Below are 17,148 nucleotides of genomic sequence, written 5' to 3' on the forward strand. Positions count from 1 at the left end.
TAAGAATTCCAGTCAGGTGTTACAGTTAGCACAGACTATAGAAGGCACTCAATAAACATTTGTAGTTTGAACAAACCCAATTCAACTCTTCCTTCTCCTTACATAATTCAAATAGGCAAAAATTGACTGCTGCTATGCACACTGGGGCAAGTCCAAATGATCTGTTTTCTCACCAATCCTTTCAAAAAAATATTGGGTCAGCATTAAAGGGTATACAGTTAGTCTTCCCTCTTAAATCAAACTATAAAAGTTATTCTTTTAACTATTAGCTGCTACCCTGAAGGTTTCATAGCAACAATTAAAGGGCAAGAGTCATAATTCTTTCTTACAATTTGTTATCAATATTACTTATCTGGTCCAAGGAATCTTTGCAGCACTTACTATTACTGTTTTACCAGTAACAGAATCAGTTAAGCACAGAAGGTGGTTTATATACATTCAAATATACACATATGCATAGAAAGAAAAATATTTCCTTTGAACTAATATATTTCAGAATGACAAGAGTAGCTTGTCTAGCCTGAGAAAGGAAAGGAGAACTTTTTACTGAGCGCTATTTTATCTAAAAATAAACACTTATTCCTTCATTTCTGCCAGTCACTTGCATCACATCATAAAATTATGAATCAATAAATATGTTTTAGTTTCCACTAAGTCATTTACAACACAGAAGACCCACTTCATCCAAGAGCTCCGGCCTAGAATTTTTCAAATTGTCTACATGAAAGATCACACAAACTCAAATTTTTTAATATTAGCGGCTTTACAAGCCAACACTAGAGCAAGTGAATTGAAGAATCTCCTCCGTTGCACGTTTATTTGAGGGTGTCAAATTGTCCCCACATCGAGGAGGTGAGCATTTCTTTTTCCCATTAAACAAAAAGGAGTATTGAGCACTGAGCCAACCGAAGTATCAGAACCCTTTGTAAGACAGACGCTGCAGATTTTTGTCACCCCAAGTCAGCAGTGAGCAATCTGGAGAACTTGGCTTTATTCTTAGTGACCCCACTATAGCAAACTAAGAAGTAGCCGTATCAATTTTTAAACTATCCAGAGAGTATAGCTCGTTAGGAGCAGTCTGTGTCCAGACAAGGAAGAACTGTCTATCAGAGCAGACCCATTTCCACATGGAAGTCAGCACTCTGCATTCTACTGGACTCCTTTGGGCTCTGTAGCATGCCAACGACTCCTGCCTCTCTTAAACTGCAGAAAATAGAAGCTCCCATCACATTGCCATCCCAGCACCTGCAATTCCACTAATTCCTCATGTCAGTGGAAGCACAAATCTGAGTTAGCCACAGTGCAATGTATTAGGAGATAGTTCTGATTGTGAAATATCTGTTCCCCGATCGCTACTCTCAGATAAAACGATAATAATTTTGTTTTTTAAAGAAAATATGACTGTGCTTCCTTCCTTCACTCCTCAAATATTTGTTTTGCACTGAGTGAATGAAGTCAGATAACAAATTGAAGAAACTCTCTTGACGGCAAGATGGAGCTGAAGACCTGCGTGGCCTGAAACATTATCATTTCACCTCTCATTCTGGGGTCTGATTGAAATGAGCTTTGGCGGTTGTGGTGCAGTCCCTAGAGGGCCATACAGGATACTAAATCCATATCAAAAAGCCATTGGATGTATGAATTCGTGCTGATTTTATGGGACAGCTTGTTTCCATTTAGACAGGTTCAAGCACCACAGAGCAGAATCACTTCTCCCCTCCTTCTAAGATTGAAAGCGGAATTATTTTTGAACAGAATCCTTTCCCTAGTATTCTGCTTATTACTTTGTGTTCCCAGAATCATAAAATCTTTGCCTCTTGATGACAGCAAACATTTCACCCTCTCTTCCCTTTCACTTCTCCTTGCAGACGGAAGTACCATAACTACAAAGCCAGCGGGTTCAAAGCACGTTCCTTCATTTCAGTTATAAAGGAAAATGACAAGCCTCCCCAAAACTAATAACCAGCCTCCAAAATTAAAAAGTGTCATGGCATGGGGAACCACAGCTACTCAAGGGGTCTCACATTTCTGCCTCTTGATGAATTAAATATTTTTTATATTTAACTTCTGGGAAATACAAATGGATTTATAGGGAAAATAATAGCAAGGCTTTTAAGTCTTACTTATTTTTATTTCTTCAGCATGTATTAGTGTTGGAGAAATCCTCAGGGAGAAGACCAGTTCCATGAAAATTTATTAAAATATCTAATACCAATTATTATGACCATAATGGGTTATCTATTCATTTAGGATTTATACACACCTGAACCCAGATTGTGACAGCAGAAAACAGTGGTGCAAAGAACTGCTACTCAATACTCTACACAGAAAACTGAGTAGCACAATTTAACAATATGAGCTTTGGAGTCACACAGACCCAAGTTGACATCCCGCTGGTTTCTCCTCTTCCTAGCAGCTTTGGCTAAACTACTTATCTTTGTAGTATCTCAGTTTCCTTATGTTCAAAACGGTGGGCATAGTACCTAACTTTTAGGATGTCTGCTTAGCTCATGAGAGGTAGCACCCCTTCTTTGAGTACGGCCCCTCCTCGTATGCCCGTCCTCTGACTGGGGCATTCACAGCGTGTTTTGGGCTGTGTGACTACTTGCTCAAGTGGACACTTGACCCAAACCAGGACCATCAGATTTCCCCTCTGGAAATTATAACTGAGATGAAGTAGCTGTCACCGAGTCTCTGCTTGTGGTTGGAACCAGAGACTGGTGGAGGTACCATGTACAAAGAGAAGCAGAGATAGACAGCCAAGAGAAAAGAAACTAGGAATCAGACGTAGAAATAAAAATCAATGTGGTTCAGAAACAGAGCAATGACTGAAGAAGTGGCTGTTTTGGGATCCAATGGCTTTCCATTTCTTGACTTAACTCACACATGAGGCCAAATGGCTCTTGAGTGAGATCGTAAATTTTAGTAAATTTCCTTTTTTGTTTTAGAGAGTTTAAAGTGAGTTTTCTGCTAATAGAAATCAAAATAGAAATTAGGTCATCAAAACGGTGGCGTGAGGTGAGCCTCTGTAAATCTCCCCTGGAATTTACACCAAATGGAACTATAACTCCACAAAGGACTCCCTGCACAGTAGACAGGCAAGACGAAGAGGCCCATTACTGAATTCACCTAAAGGTGGGCGAAATGCGTGAGCGGGGGAGGAGGGAAGGGAGAAGTGTGGACACGTTGCCACGTGGACGCAGGATGCAGACCTAGCTCAGTGCTCGGAGCTCGCTGCTTCCCGGAACTACCGCAGCTGCAGGAGAGGGAAGAACGCAGACTGCTAGGGCTCCACCAGGGCTCCACAGGGCTGAGGGGGAAGCATATAACATGGCTGAACCCAACGCTCATAGCAGAGACCTCGGAGAAAAGACTGAGGGAAGAAGGCTCAAAACAGTGGTTTAAGCCCTCACTGCCCAGCAGAGAACGGAGCCTTAGGCACTGAGACTAGCCGCCCCCTCCCTCCCCTCCCAGAGCTTGCCCCGCCCCCACCTGCCTGGTGCTAGAAGGGGAACAGTAGCAGTGTCAGATCAAAAGAATGGAATATTTGCTGTCCTGAGAACTGTGGACCGCAGACACAGATTCGCAGCCCAACTAGTTCCGGCAAAGCGGAGGGAGCTGTGGAAGCAGGACCAGCTGTGGTGGTGGTCACCGCCACAACTCTGGGCCACCTCTCACAACTCACCCTGCACCTGGCCCCACCTATCTGGGCGGATCCCTGCAGGAGTAAACAGAACTGCTGAAACATATGGGCTCTGAATCTGGTGCAGGAAGAGCTTTGGAACTTCAAAAGCTCTCCACATACCCACACAGACACTGCGCCCTGTGACCCAGGTGAACTATTAACAGAGGAGAACCCCGTCTCCCAGGGAATCCCCCCATTGTGTAAGAAGCTGGAATAGTGCAGAGAAAACAGCACTACAGTGTGAGAGAGAAAAAAAGGCTGCAGTCAGAGAGAAAATAAAACATTCTACCAACAAGTACTGGAAAACAAAAGAAAGACCTCTTCCTATCAACCTGTTGCAGAAGCCATTCCTGTAGATGTCTAGGAAGAGAAATAATAAATTAGTAATTGCCATGAATAACCAAGGCAACAAGACAGCTCAGAAAGAAAGTGAAAAGTCTCCAGAAAAGGAACTTAAAGATATGGAAATATGTGACTAAAATGACAGAGAATTCAAGATTGCAGTTCTGGAAAAACTCAACAAGATGCAAGAAAACAGAAAGGCAGTTTAATGAACTCAGAAACACAATCAAAGAACAACATGAGTGTTTTAGAAAAGACACTGAAATTTTAAAAAAGAACCAAACAGAATTTCTGGAGATTAGGAACTCAATAGAAGAAATTAAGAATAAAATAGCCAGCTTAGGTAGCAGAGATGACAAGATGGAGGAAAGAATCAGTGACATCGAAGACAGAAACATGGAAATTACACAGATGGAAGAAGAAAGAGACTTGAGACTTAAAGAAATGAAAGAACTCTACAAGGAGTTTCTGACTCCATCAGAAAGAGCAATATAAGAATAATGGGCATACAAGAAGGAGAAGAAAGAGAGAAGGGAACAGAAAATATATTCAAACAAATAATCGATGAGAACTTCCCAAACTTGTGGACAGAACTGGATCCTCGAATCCAAGAAGCAAATAGAACACCTAATTACCTCAATCCCAACAGACCTTCTCCAAGGCACCCTGTATTGAAGCTGTCTAAAATCAACGACAACGAAAGAATCCTCAAGGCAGCCAGGGAAAAGAAGACAGTAACCTACAAAGGAAAGCCCATTAGATTATCATCAGATTTTTCAGCAGAAACTCTACAAGCCAGGAGGGAGTGAAACCAAATATTCAAACTATTGAAAGAGAGAAATTATGAGCCAAGAATAATATATCCAGCAAAGACATCCTTTAGATATGAAGGAGGAATAAAGACCTTTCCAGACATACAGAAGCTGAGGGAATTTTCTAATACACGACCTGCACTACAAGAAATACTAAAGGAGGCTATTTGACCACCATCAACAGGGATAATTTGTGGCAACCAAAACATAAAAAGGTGGAGAGTAAAGGCCTGAACTGGAATATGGGAATGGAGAAAGTAAGCGTGCTGAAAAAAGTGGAATACTCTAAATATCAAACTTTCTTTTACATAAACTTAAGGGTAACCACTCAAACAAACAAACAAACAAACAAACAAACAAACAAACACCCAGAACTGAAATATATACTGTAATAAAAGAAGAAACAGAGGGAAACATCATAGAATACCACCACACAGAAATAATAGACAACAACAAAAAGGCAAAGAAACAATGGAGACACAGCCTTACCAGAAAACTAAAGATAGAATGACAGGAAATCCTCACATATCAATAATCACCCTAAATGTAAATGGACTGAATTCACCAATAAAAAGGCACAGAGTAGCAGATTGGATAAAAAAAACTAAACCCAACCATATGCTGTCTCCAAGAGACACATCTCAGCTACAAGGACAAGCATTGACTCAAAGTGAAAGGGTGTAAATTGACACTCCAAGCAAATGGTACCCAGAGAAAATCAGGTGTAGCCATACTGATATCAGATGAAACAGACTTCAGGGTGAAAAAGATAACAAGAGACAAAGATGGACATTTCATAATGGTAAAGGGGACTATACAACAAGAAGACATAACAGTCATCAATATTTATGCCCCCAATCAGGGAGCACTGAAATATACCAAGCAACTACTAACAGAACTAAAGGGAGAAATTGACCAAAACACAATTATACTAGGGGACCTAAGTACATCATTGATAGCTATGGATAGATCATCCAAACAGAAAATAAATAACGAAATAGCAGCCCTAAATGACACACTAGATGAAATGGACATAATTGACATATATAGAGCACTTCAATTTAAAACTTCAGACTATACATTCTTTTCTAGTGTACATGGAACATTCTCAAGGATAGACCATATATTGGGACATAAAATCAGCCTCAGCAAATTTAAGAAGATTGAAATCATACCAAGCATATTCTCTGATCACAAGTATTTGAAACTGGATATCAACTGCAAAAAGAAAGCAGGAAAAAACACAAATACATGGAGATTAAACAACATACTTTTAAAGAACGACTGGGTCAAAGAAGAAATTAGAGAAGAGATCAAAAGATACATAGAAACAAATGACAATGAAAATACATCCTACCAAAATGTTTGGGATGCAGCGAAAGCAGTTTTAAGAGGGAAATTTATCTCATTGCAGGCCTATCTCAAGAAACAAGAAAACTCCCAAATAAATAACCTCATGTTACACCTTAAAGAACTAGAAAAAGAAGAATAAGTAAAACCCAAGGTCAGCAGAAGAAAGGAAATAACAAAAATCAGAGCAGAATTAAATGAAATAGAGAACAAAAAGACAATAGAAAAAATTAATGTGACAAAGAGCTGGTTCTTTGAAAAGATTAACAAAATTGACAAACCCTTGGCTAGACTCACTAAGATAGAAAGAGAGAAGACACTAATTAACAAAATCAGAAAGAAAAAGGGGAAGTTATCACGGAAGCTACAGAAATACAAAGGATCATCCAAGAATACTATGAAGGACTATATGCCACCAAATTCAACAACCTAGAAGAAATGGACAAGTTCTTAGAAGCATATAGCCTTCCTAGGCTGAACCACGAAGAACTGGAAAATCTAAACAGACCAATCACCAGTAACAAAATTGAATCAGTCATCCAAAACCTCCCCAAAAGCAAAAAACCGGGACCAGATGGCTTCACTAGTGAATTCTACCAAACCTTCAAAGAGGATCTAATACCAATCCTGCTCAAACTCTTCTAAAAAATTGAAGAAGAGACAGTACTCCCCAACTCATTTTATGAGGCCAACATTACCCTGATACCAAAATCTGGTAAGGACAACACAAAAAAAGAAAACTACAGACCAATATCTCTGATGAATACCGATGCAAAAATCCTAAACAAAATTCTAGCAAATCGTATACAACAATGCATCAAAAAGATTATTCATCACGACCAAGTGGGGTTCATCCCCAGAGAACAAGGATGGTTCAACTTCTGCAAATCCATCAATGTGATAAATCACATAAACAAAATAAAGGATAAAAATCATATGATTATATCAATTGATGCAGAAAAAGCATTTGACAAGATACAACATCCATTTATGATTAAAACACTTAATAAAATAGGTATAGGAGGAAAATACCTTAACATAATAAAGGCCACATATGACAAACCCTCAGCTAATCTCATAATTAATGGTGAAAAACTGAAGTCCTTTGCTCTATGTTCAGGAACACGACAGGGCTGTCCCCTATCACCTTTGCTTTTCAACATAGTGTTGGAAGTCCTTGCCAGAGCAATCAGGCAAGACAAAGAAATAAAAGGCATCCAAATTGGGAATGAAGAAGTTAAATTGTCACTCTTTGCAGATGACATGATGCTATATATAGAAAACCCTAAAGACTCCACCAAAAAGCTATTAAAAACAACGAATACAGTAAAGTTGCTGGCTACAAAATCAACGTACAAAAGTCCATTGCATTCCTATATACTAACAATGAAATCTCAGAAAAAGAAATACAAAAAACAATTCCTTTTGCAATTGCAGCAAAAAGAATAAAATACCTAGGAATAAACTTAACCAAGGATGTGAAGGACCTATATGCTGAAAACTATAGGACATTTTTGACAGAAATTGAAGAAGACACAAAGAGATAGAAAGACATTCCGTGCTCATGGATTGGAAGAATCAACATAGTTAAAATGGCCATATTACCCAAAGCAATATATAGATTCAATGCAATCCCCATCAAAATCCCAATGGCATTTTTTAAAGAACTAGAACAAAAAAATAGTCAGATTTGTTTGGAACCACAAAAGACCGAATAGCCAAAGCAATCTTCAGAAAAAAGAACAATACTGGAGGTATCACACTCCCTGACTTTAGCTTGTACTACAGGGCTACAATAATCAAAACAGCATGGTATTGGCAGAAAAACAGACACATAGACCAATGGAATAGAATTGAGAACCCAGAAATAAAACCACATATATATGGACAGATAATTTTTGACAAAGAAGCAAAAAACATGCAATAGAGAAAAGACAATCTCTTCAATAAATGGTGCTGGGAGAATTGGATAGCCACGTACAAAAGAATGAAACTGGACTGCTATTTGTCACCATGTACCAAAATTAATTCAAAATGGATCAAAGACTTAAGCATAAGACCTGACACAATAAACTGCATAGAAGAAAACATAGGTACTAAAGTTATGGACCTTGGGTTCAAAGAGCATTTTATGAATTTGACTCCAAAGGCACTAGAAGTAAAAGCTAAAATAAACGAATGGGACTATATGAAACTTAAAAACTTCTGCATAGCAAAAGAAACCATCGACAAAATAAAGAGGCCACCAACTGAATGGGAGAAGATTTTTGCAAACAGTGCCTCTGATAAGGGGCTAATATCCAAAATATACAAGGAACTCATGAAACTCAACAACAAAAAAACAAACAACCCAATTGAAAAATGGGCAGAGGACCTGAAGAGACATTTCTCCAAAGAGGACATACAAATGGCAAATAGACATATGATAGAATGCTCAACATCACTAATCATCAGAGAAATGCAAATGAAAACCACACTGAGATATCACCTCACCCCAGTCAGGATGGCTATCATCAACAAGACAAATAGTAACAAGTGTTGGAGAGGCTGTGGAGAAAAAGGAACCCTCATACACTGTTGGTGGGAATGCAGATTGGTGCAGCCGTTATGGAAGGCAGTGTGGAAGTTCTTCAAAAAATTACGAATAGAATTACCATATGACCCAGCAATCCCTCTCCTGGGTATCTACCCAAAGAATCTGAAAACATTTATACATAAACACACGTGTGCTCCAATGTTCATTGCAGCTTTGTTTACAGTGGCCAAGACATGGAAACAACCAAAATGTCCTTCGATAGATGAATGGATAAAGAAGTTGTGGTGTATATACACAATGGAATACTATTCGGTGGTAAGAAAAGATGATATAGGAACATTTGTGACAACATGGATGGATCTTGAGAGTGTAATGCTGAGTGAAATAAGTCAGACAGAAAAAGCAGAGAACCATGTGATTTCACTGATATGTGGTATATAAACCAAAAACAACAAAATAACAAGACAAACAAATGAGAAACAGAAACTCATAGACACAGACAATAGTATAGTGGTTACCAGAGGGTAAGGGGGGTGGGGGGTGGGAGATGAGGGTAAGGGGGATCGAATATATGGTGATGGAAGGAGAACTGACTCTGGGTGGTGAACACACAATGGGATTTATAGATGATGTAATACAGAATTGTACACCTGAAATCTATGTAAATTTACCTACAATTGTCACCCCAATAAACTTAAAAAAAAAAAAAGAAATCAAAATAACAATGCCTCTTAAGAGAAATAATAATACCTATATATATGGGCAATCACGAAAGTTAAATATCATAAGTAAAATTACATTCAATAAATGGTAGTTATTGTTATTATGTCACTTTTGTTAGAGTAAAATAAGAATAGACTTGAAGTAAATAAAACTATTAACTATTTCAAAGTATGTTCAGTTAATACCGTGTTTCCCTGTAAATAAGACCGGGTCTTATATTAAGGTTTGCTCCCAAAGACACATCAGGGCTTATGTTCAGGAGATGTCATCCTGAAAAATAATGCTAGGGCTTATTTTCCAGTTAGGTCTTATTTTTGGGGAAACATGGTATAAGAAAACAGTAAATTGGCAGAAAACATAATTGTTATAATTTATGCTAACGTACTTCCCTAGTAACCCAGATACGAAGTGTCTGTAATCTGTCTTTCTCAGTGGCACTGCTAATGGGCCACAAGGCTCTTTTGTGTGTGTGTGTGTGTGTGTGTGTGTGTGTGTGTGTGTGTGTGTGCATGCACACACATGTGTGTGTAGATGAAGATAATTCATTTTCATCACTTACTGAATTCAGATGACTATTAACATAAGGGCAATTGAATATCATCTGAGGATCACATTGGCTTTCATTATATGCTTATTCCATTTATACAACCATAAATAACCTGGGAATTATAAGTTATATTTATGAACGCTAAAAATTTCAACTAAAACTAAGTAGTTAGCAGCAGCATTTAATACTTTATAATCATGATGTTTGGCCAATTGCAATCTTAGAAAAAAATGTTTTGGTCTTGTCTCTTATTGCATAGGGTCCAAAAGAGAGGGCTTTCCCATTTCTCCAGTCACCGGATTTATGGTCTCGCTTTACTCTCTTCTGTGTCTCAAACCAGCTATCTCTTTTTTGTGATACTTCGCTAAACATAAGTGATAACAACCAATATTCCTAATGTCTGGCTTTTAAGTGCTTGCCTTAGAGCTAGAGTTTCAATAAACACTCAGTCAGCTTTCCAAGTTGTTGGAGTATCAGTTTGGCCAATGTTTTGTTCAGGCTAACAAGCCTTTCCAGCATTCAAGCTGCTATATCCGCTTTGCCTGGCCTCAAGATAACCAAAAATAAGTTGAAAGGAAGAGGCAAGAGAGGAAGCGAAAGACAAAAACATAGTCTTGATGATGTAGCTAAAAACTTGGGTTTCATTACTGGCAATAACAACAACAAAAATTGACTAGAAATGAAAAATCAGAAGCTTCCTAAGTTTCTGAAGGAATCAGATTGCCACAGATGTCAGGAACCCAGAATAAAAGAATGCCTTTGACTCTTCACTCCTTAAAACATTCCTTAGTCTCTCAAATTTACACAAGTAGGAAGTGGACTACATAAACCATATATCCCCCAAAGAGAATATTAAAAAATATATATATATAATTTACATAATATATATAGTATTATATATAATATATAAATGTTATAATATATGTAAATAATGTAATTGCAGAAGGAAACTGAACAAGGATAATCCTCCTAGAAGGCTGAGTTAGAGATCATTAACAGGAATTCTCCCCTCCCCCTTATCCCCACCCCACCTCCCATCTAGCAACCCTCAATTTTTCCTCTATGTCTCTGAGACTGTTTCTGATTAGTTCATTCAGTTATTCTTTCCTTTAGATTCCACAGATAAGTGAGATCATATGGTATTTGTCTTTCTCTGTCTGGCTTATTTCACTTAGCATAATGTTCTCTAGGCCCATCCATATTGTTGCAAATGGTAAGATCTCATTCTTCTTCATGGCTGCGTAATATTCCATTGTATAAATGTGCACAGTTTCTTAATCATGAAAGTCAGTTTGGGGAACGTAATCAATAATATTGTAAAGACTTTGTAGGGTATCCGATGGACACTTGTCCCATTACAGAGACCACCTCAGGGATGATGTAGATGTCTGATCACTGCCCTGTACACCTGAAGCTGAAGCTGAACAATAATGAATGTCAACTACAATTTTATATATATATAAAAAAGCGGAGTACAGCATTAGGAATAGAGGCAGTGGAAATGTCATGGCTGTATGCGATGTCAGAGGGGTAGTAGATGGGGGAGGGGGGGTTATGGCTGTGTGAGGGATATAAATGATAAATGTTTAACTATTACATTGTTTTGTGCACCTGAAACTAATTAAAAACAAACAGGAATTCTCCAACAAGGAGCATCAGGGACAAACATAAACATGCATGCCTTTCCAAGAAGACCTCACTCTGCCTATCCAGTCCCAATAGGATTTCATCATCGTGTTGGAACAGTGATTGTTCTGTGTGTTTCATTATTCTCTTTTCTCTTACAGAGATTTTATTATGGCTATCCTGACCCTGAGGGCAAGGGATACAGATAACTCATGCTTTAATTCACAGATCTCTAAAATGCCAAGAGCCACATCTGGGTCTTACGGAGAAGATTGCTCATCACCCAGAGACTGTGGTTTCTAAGGTCTATTCAGGAACTGGAAGGTTGTCCTCCTTTGGGGAGAGGGTGACTGTGTTCTATAATTGGAGAAAAAGTGTGCAGACCAGGTGTCTGATTTCTAGAGAGTTCCAGTTGCTCATTCAAACCTGTTCCTGTTCCTTCCTATACACACAGATGACATTCCTTACCTTTCTGTGCAGTAGGTATGGCCATGTGACTCTGCCAAGGACATGTGAGTAGAAATTTTGGGTGCCATATTCAGATCTGGCCCATAAAAAGCACTCAAACCTATATTACTCCATGTTTGTCCCCTTTCTGTTAGAGAGATGTGCATAGGAAAATTTAGAAATCAGGAGTCGAAGACAGCAGAACACAAAACACAATCAGTCTTAGAATTTCTGCTTGGAAGTTAGTTGCTTACCAATCACCTATTATTGGCTATATAAAGAAAAAGAAAAAGAAACATCAATCTTTGAACTATCGTACATCTTGAGGCTTGTTGGTTATGCTTGCTTGCTGTACCCGACATCACATACCTAATACTTTCAGTTCACTTAACTTTTGATATTATTTTCTGATCAAAGTGATTTGCTGCATGCCAGAAATTTCCTGAAATAAAAAATAGCACGAGAGTAAGTATATTCTACTTAGCAACAGTCCATAAAATTAAATACCTGGAAAAACTCATTAGAAAAATATTCTATTTTAGAATTTACATCAGTTCAGCACACCTTTATTATTATGAAACATAAATGCTAAAATATCAATAATAGGTATAGAGTTCTAAGGAAATGACCAATAATGAACCAAATGCACTTTACAGCCCTTCAAGGATTTAAACACAAAGCACAATTATTGAAATACCTTAATGCTACATTTATACTTTAAAAGCAAGCACAAATGCATTAATTCTGCCTCTTTCAAATATTAATATTTTGAAAATCCTGGCCATTCTAATATATATTTGAAGTCAGTTACTACTAATTTATTTTGAAAAATAAATCTAAGTATAGATTTCTAAAACCCATGGGGAGCTACTATTATAGAGTCTATAACACTGCAACAAAAATAATGTAGGACATGCTAAAAGCAATTCAACCGCTGACGAGAAATGCAGGGTACCTACTAAAATTCTTCCACTCGAAAATAAAACAGAGGAGACAATCATTTATATATCACAAAAGAAAAACGTATAAGACACTTCATAATATGCGGTCTTGATTAATTGCAATATAAATATAATTGCAGAGAAGTCTCTCTAAATATACAGAGGGTGCCAAAAAAATGTATACACATTTAAGAAAGGGAAAAACTGTCAAAATTGTAATAATATATACCGATAACAAAAGATGAATACACGTCATGTGTATACATTTTTTTGGCACCCCCGGTATAATATTGACTTCATTTTGTTAAAATTACATTTGCATATTATTAGCTTTTAGGGTTTTCTCATGGACACAGCTTTGCTCCACATTTTTTTAAAGGATATAAAAAGAATGTATGAGAGATAATAATATTAATACCAATAGCTGCATGTATTGACTTTTTATGTACCACTGTGCTTACCACTTTACATGGATCATTTAATCTCCACAGCCCTATGGGTAGATACTATTGATAACAGCTGCTCAACTCCAGGGGGCGCCACTCATATGTGTAAATAGTGCCTCTTGGAGTTGTGCAGTGCACAGACTCCAAAGCCATATGTGGCATTCCTGACTTTTATTATTCTTACAATAGAGATTAGAAAACTGAGGGTCATAAAGAGCGAGGAGAAAAAAAATGTAAAGAAAGTGAAACCTACACCAGAGGCCCTTTTTTGTTCAGTAGCATTTAAATTAATTCATTTTGAAAAGACCAATAACACCTGTGCTGCTAATAAGTAATAAAGTAATGAAATTAAGTTTGGCAAGCGTCTAGAACCCCTGCCTAGTCCTGGGCATCTGCATTTACATGGATGGTAAAACCTTTATCTACCAACCAGCAACCAGGCATGTTAGGGCACCCCTTCTGAGTTTCTGGAGCTCTCTGGGCATTTCTCTCTCATTAGATCATTGCATTATATTGTAATTCTTTAACATGCTAGTCCCCTCCCTGAAATATTAGCTCCTTAAGGGCAAAATGTCCCATTATTTGTCACTCTAGAAACTAGCACATAATAGACATTCAATTTGTCTATGGAGAATTAATGAAAGGGACATTAGTTTTCATAGAAAACTGAATGCTAGATTTTAAAATTGGTTTCCTATCCATCACGGTTGAGAACCTAAACCTCAACACACTTCAGAAGTCAAGCTGAAAAGAAATAGAAGAAAATGTTAGGACAATCAAGGTCACCTCTCTAAAAGAATTTCCTTTTTATGAAATCCAGTGAGTTGAACTATGCGTATATGTGGCTATTTGGCAAAAACCAATATCACACATCTCATAGTAAGACAAATTAAACAGTAAAAAACAATGTGTTCTCTTATTACAGTTCCAATTATTCATTTCCTCAAGTTTGGACTCAGGTGAGCTCTAAGATTACTTAATATTGAAGAAAAAAATATTTAGTTACAGTTTAGAGCCCACGACTTTCAAAGTTTTTAAGAGAACTTGAAAAAATAATCAGCTGTATCTAAAATTATCTCAAGTGCTATTTTACTTTGAAAATGTCCCTTTTTTTTTTTTGGTTTGTATGTTCATCCTGGACAAAATACTCTCCACTAGTTTGCTCATTTTTGGAATAAAGTAAAAGATGTTAGAGATGAAGACAATGAACCCCTAAGAGCATGCATCCCTGAGATCTCTTCTGGGACTTGGCAGATTGTCATGCAGGCGAGAGAGTCATGCTCATAAATTCAGTGAATCTGATACAGAGTGAAAACAATGGGAACTTGAAGAATATGACAGCTTTAAGCTTTGAAACCTTAGATCTATGGAAAATAAAATTAGAATACCACTGTCTCCCCAAGAATGTACTTTATATGAAGTGTCTCTGGTAAGACAGATGTTATGTTTAATGTCAGAAATGCCACTTCGTACTGCTCATTATTAAACAAAGGTGATTTGCAATTCCACATGTCTGAGAAAGTGACAAGTCATACCTCCAAGTGTCTAACATTATACATACACTTTTACTGCATATCTACCATTAAAAGTCAAATTTATCACTTGTGATAGAATAACGTGGGGAGTTGGTTGGTGTTCGTGTCTTGCCTGGCCATGGTGCCAATATTGAGAGATCACAAAGTGCTAGTGATTCTGTGATTCAACTTAGGAAATTTAATGGAGTCATGAAGGTCAGAATCCACTGGTTCCAACACATTATGGAGAGGAAAGGAAAATGTCCCCAGAATACATGCCATAGGACCCTTCAGAGCTCCCTGCTCAAGGAAACAATCAAAGCAGACTCGCCTTTCTGCTGGTAGGGGAGTGAAGACTGTGGGGGAAGAGATCATAAAAGCTTCCAGTCCTTAGTCACAACCCTCAGAAAGCCCACGACAAAATGAATGACTTTACATTTTCTTAAAATGTACAGAGGTCAGAGACTTTTGAAGACCCAAGGGTTCTGTTTTGTTTGATTCACTGCCGTAACTTTATTGAATAATATTGTGGAGAAGGAAATCTGCTGACTCCCCTCTCTTACTCAGTTTCCTAATTTGCATCCAGAGGCCATATAGGCTGCTAAAAAGCGGCTCAGAGTGAGTTATAGCAATGAGAATTTTGTGAACAGTTTTCAGACTGCAGTTACTGTCAATTCAAAATAGCACTCACTGGTCAACTACGAGTATGCCAAAGTACAGGAAAAACTAGAAAACATTCTCAGGAACAAAATGCACTGACTCAAGGCTCACATACACAAATAACAGTCCTGTTCTTCACTTAGAATGGGGAGACAGCTAACATATTGCTTAAGAAGGAAATTTGGTGCCTGAAATCCATTACTAATCATACTGTGCTTATGTAAGAAAATGACCTTATTCTCTGACAATACAAGGTGTGATCAAACAATAGGGTTAATGTTTAAAAAAAATTATTACAGTAAAAGATGCATTGCCATTAATCCCTCACAAAATACTCCCCCTTACTTTGAACACACTGATCCAATCATTCTTGCCACTTTCTGAAGCAGTTCTGGAAGTCCTCTTTCGTGAGTGTCTTTAGTTGTGCTGTCGTGGCTGCCTCGATGTCCTGAATTATTTTGACTTTGGGGAAGAGCCAGAAGTCGCACGGTGCCAGATCCAGTGTATAAGTTGGATGAGGACACACTGTAATGTTTTTATTGGACAGAAATTTCCATACCAGAAGCAATGTGTGACAAGAAGCATTGTCATGATGGAGGATGATTTACGGCACACTTTAAAACACATGTTCTCTCAACCGTAGCTCACACCCGAATGACTGCACCAAACAAGTTGAAACTTGTCACACACTCTCACTGAGGTTTGATGTGCTGTTTCCCGTATTGAAGATCCCTGCCTTTCCGTTGGATGGCACTCGGCAGCAGCATTAACCATATGTTTTGAACACAATGGAAAGACTTTGTGTCACACATCACTTCTGGTATATGGCAATTTCTGTCAAATAAAAACATTATGATGTGTCCTCATCCACCTTATTCATCAGATCTGGCACCGTGTGACTTCTGGCTCTTCCCCAAAGTCAAAATGACAATGAAAGGTAAATGTTTTGAATCGATTCAGGACATTGAGGCAGCCACAATAGTGTATAACTAAAGACACTCACAAAAGAGGACTTCCAGAACTGCTTCAGAAAGTAGCAAGAATAATGGCATAAGCATGTTTGGAGCAAGGGGCAGTATTCTGAAGGGGATTGATGGTAATGTGTCTTTTATTGTAATCTTTTTTTTTAAAATTTAAACATTCACCGTATTTTGCGATCATACCTCATACATGCTGATTTAGGGTAAAGGATCATGACAGCTTCATTTCAGCCTCAAATCCACAGTTGGTTCCACATGTAGGGGTATATGAAGTACTTATACTATTCTTGCTAATTTTCTGTACGTTTGAAATATTTAAAAATAAAAGTTTAAGAAAAGAATGTAGTTTCTCCAGTCTTCCATTTATCAGTTATATAATCTAGGTCAAGTTACTTGTGTTTTGAAACCTCAGTGCTCATCTATAAAATTAGAATAATACTGGTGACAACCTCAAGGAATTCAATGAAATAATCAGTAAGTTACAAAAAAAAGTTTTACAGTAATAGTTTAACACAAATCTTAAAAATTGTTTTCTGCTT

This window comes from Rhinolophus sinicus, chromosome 1 (genome assembly GCF_057876585.1).
Source record: "Rhinolophus sinicus isolate RSI-liver-muscle chromosome 1, RSI-T2T, whole genome shotgun sequence".
Taxonomy (NCBI): domain Eukaryota; kingdom Metazoa; phylum Chordata; class Mammalia; order Chiroptera; family Rhinolophidae; genus Rhinolophus; species Rhinolophus sinicus.